At 41.8% G+C, this 3,884-nt stretch overlaps 1 pseudogene across 1 annotated transcript; it reads right to left on the minus strand.

Moving 5' to 3' along the window:
* On the minus strand, positions 1-3,884 carry LOC308621327 (gamma-crystallin A-like; annotated as a pseudogene). The gene is made up of 3 exons: positions 3,879-3,884; positions 1,979-2,247; positions 1-289 (listed from the first exon to the last, which is right to left on the minus strand). The product of its transcript is annotated as a gamma-crystallin A-like (transcript).

The raw sequence follows: 3,884 nt of genomic DNA on the forward strand, positions 1-3,884 counted from the left end.
TTATAATAAGAAAAACACAGCCTGGTACAAATCGATGACGCATCTCAGAGAGCCGACTTTGGCATCCAGGCCTCCCTGGTCGTGGTAGCTCCTGTAGTCCCCTGGCCTGAGCAAGTACTGCCACCCCTGGTAGTTGGGCATCTCGTAGAGGACCCACCAGCCCTGCAGCATGTGGAGTGAGTGGAGCTCATTGAGCTGGAAGCGGTCATGCATTCAGGAGCAGTCCTCTGTGAGCTCGGACACCAGGCCTCCGTAGCCATGTCTCTCATACAGCTTTATCCTGTGAGAGCTAGTCTGTTGTGACAATAAAGCAAAGATGAAAAATAAGTTGTGGGGATCCTTGATGTTAGTAAAAGTGACTCAATCAGCCTGCAGCTTCATGAAGCATGGTTTTCAAACCATCCTGTCATATATGTATCCTTTCCTTACATGGTTGGTCTAACAAATTAGGGAGAGTATTAAAATAAAACTGACTTGACCAGTAGTCTATCCTGTGGAAGAAACAAGAATTGAAATAAAGTCAATAAAAGGGATTCCTTTGTAAAAAAAAAAAAAACCAACTGTCACAACTGTATTTAGTTGAGTCTGCAGAGAGGATTTTAACTCCCTTTACCATTATGACTGTGTATCATTGAATCCTATCAAGCTTGGTTTTTGTTTTTTTGGTATTTTTTTTTAAATTGGAGTATAATTGCTTTACAACGTTGTGTTAGTTTCTGCTGTAGAAAAAAGTGAATCAACTATATGTATACATATATCCCCTCCCTCTTGAGCCTCTCTCCCCCCGCCATCCCACCCCTCTAGGTCATCACAGAGCAGTGAGCTGAGCTCCTCAAGCTTGTTTTTAAATATTTTTATTTTGGAATTTATTTATTTAATTTATTTATTTTTGGCTGTGTTAGGTCTTTGTTGCTGCGTGAGGGCTTTCTCTAGTTGCGGTGAGCAGGGCCACCTCTAGGTGTGCAGGCTTCCATAGTTGTGGCACATGGGCTCAGTAGTTGTGGCTCAAGGGCTCTAGAGCGCAGGCTCAGTAGTTGTGGCACATGGGTTTAATGGCTCTGCAGCATGTGGGATCTTCCCGGACCAGGGCTCGAACCCGTGTCCCCTGCATTGGCAGGCAGATTCTCAACCACTGCGCCACCAGGGAAGCCCCTCAAGCTTGTTTTTAAGTCACTTTTGCACTCATCATTTACAACAATTCATATTTACTCTGAGTCCACATGTCCGACATTTTGCCAAGTCACTTGTAAGTTGTTTCTTGCCTCAAAGAAGTTTCTATCTTATTTGTACCTCTTTTTGCATCTGCAAATTTCTGCAGCCAAATTTTGGTTTCACTTCTTGAATCTGCTTGTCATGACACATAATTTGGTGTCATTAGAAAGTAGAAATACAAATTCCACATGATTAAAAAACATTAAGCAGCATTTTGGTGAGGACCATGTCCCATGAAATCCTAATTAATGATCTTTTTCTGACCCTTGTAAAAAACTAGTTGATAATGACTGCTGAATACAAGGAGCCACCTGTAAGCGAAACATATTGTTCTAGTTTCTAGATCCGTAGGTCATAAAGAAGGTATTGAAAATAATCACCAATACAATCAGAATACATTATACTTATGTTGTTCTCCCATAGTCTGTCAGTGTTCATTAAGAAATAATGATCTAGATAGATTTTTTTCTTTACTGAACAAGGTAGTTTTTATTTAGAAATTAGGAATCAGCTAGATACTTCCAAATTCAACTTCAGAAGCTATATTGTTGTGATTTCTTGTGCCTAAAAACAATCTGCCCATTTTTAATGCTTTACTGAAATGAGTTTAAATGTTTCCATATGAGAGCAGAGTAAAGGCAATCAAGTTTTTGTTAAATGCTTGAGAGTTGGGCTTTGCTATTTCACTGTGAACACTAGTGTTGAGTTGAAACAAACTGACTTTTATAAACAGGAATTTATGGCCATGGATCAGTGATGCTTTCACATGAGTGGTGTTGAACTAAGACTCCCGTAAGGAATTGTGTGGCAGGGGCAGACGGAGTTGTTGAGGCCCATCCACTGCTGGTAGTCGGGGTAGTTGCCGCGCCGCAGGAAGTACTGGTGGCCCTGGTAGTTGGGCTGCTCGTAGAGCATCCAGCAGCCGCTGTCCACCCGGATGGAGTTGCAGCGGCTGAAGTAGGGCTGCAGGTTGGGACAGTCGCTGCTGCACTCGTAGCAGCGGCCCTGGAAGCCCCGGTCCTCGTAGATGGTGATCTGCAGGTGGAAAGCAAGGTGACCGCAGGGAGTCAGCTGAGAGGTACATCCCCCACCACCCCACAGTAGACACCCAGCAGGCACGCTGTGGCGTATGTTTATGTAGGAAAAAAAGATTATAACAGTATATGTATAAGCCCAAATGTCAATCATGGTTATCAATGAATGGCAAGATTATAGGTCTTAATTTTATGTTTTTATTTCTCCTTTTTGTTGTTTTCAATTGCTTTTTTTGTTATATAAATATACATTACTTTCATGAGATGAAAAAGTAAAATAAAATCAATTTGTAAATGTGTAACTTCGAGTTACTGGTGAAAAGCAGCAAATTTTGTAAATAGCCACATTTTGTCTTGAGATTAAACACTTCTCCTTGGGCTAAAAAGAAAGAGGTCTCCCAAGCATCTCTCTGAGATGCTCCAGGAGTAGGAAAATATACAGAATCCTCCCATTCCCCTCTCCCCTCAACCCAGCTTCTAGGGATGCTTTTTGTTTTCAAAACTAGCATCATGTAGACCTAGAGTCTGTCATACAGAGTGAAGTAAGTCAGAAAGAGAAAAACAAATACCATATGCTAACATATATATATGGAATCCAAAAAAAAAATAGAAAAGAAAAAAATGGTTCTGAAGAACCTAGGCACAGGACAGGAATAAAAATGCAGACATAGAGAATGGACGAGGACACAGGGAGGGGGAAGGGAAACTGGGACAAAGTGAGAGAGTGGCATGGACAAATATACACTACCAAATGTAAAACAGATAGCTAGTGGGAAGCAGCCACATAGCACAGGGAGATCAGCTCGGTGCTTTGTGACCACCTAGAGGGGTGGGATAGGGAGGGTGGGAGGGAGACGCAAAAGGGAGGGGATATGGGGATATATGTATATGTATAGCTGATTCACTTTGTTATACAGCAGAAACTAACACACCATTGTAAAGCAATTATGCTTCAATAAAGATGTTAAAAAAAACAAAAACTAGCATCTTGATTTTCCTGAGTTTTCCCTCCCTGAAGCAACACTGTTTCATAGGACCCAGGTGACTGCTTGAAAGCTTTTCCCATCACTGCCAACCTATTGATTTAGAAGCGCTCTTCAGATATTCAGGGGTAGAGGATGACCCCAATCCCCAACTCTTTTGTCATCCCATGTGTATGTAGAAAGATGAAATCAAACACCTTCATGGTTCATGACCCATGGAGGGACATCCACCTACAGCTGGCAATACGTCCACAATGCATTTGTGAAAGTCCTCAGGCAGCATGTAAAGAAAATGTGCAGATGCTAAGAGGAGAGAAATTAATAGCCATGAAGAAAAAGTGTTCCCCTGCAAGTAGCAGAGCTAGACAAAAGAAAACTGCGCAGAGTCCTATGAAGTTAGACAATATACCCAGGGACCAGAGGATATACCTAATGTGGCAGGTGTACTGGTAAACTTCAGTTACAGCTGTAATTGAACCAGTGTGGAAAAGGCTGCATTGGTCTCCCCAGCTACAAAACCACACCGGAATACACCACCATTTTCAGCAAAAGTCAACAAATCACACACCAGTTTTGGCACATGTTAAAGAAAACTGTTCTGCAGAAAGGTGACACATCAAAACCTTAAGGTGGTATAATTTATACTTACATTCAT

The sequence above is a fragment of the Mesoplodon bidens genome (assembly GCF_964165515.1).
Source record: "Mesoplodon bidens genome assembly, chromosome: 8".
In the NCBI taxonomy this organism is placed as follows: Eukaryota; Metazoa; Chordata; class Mammalia; order Artiodactyla; family Ziphiidae; genus Mesoplodon; species Mesoplodon bidens.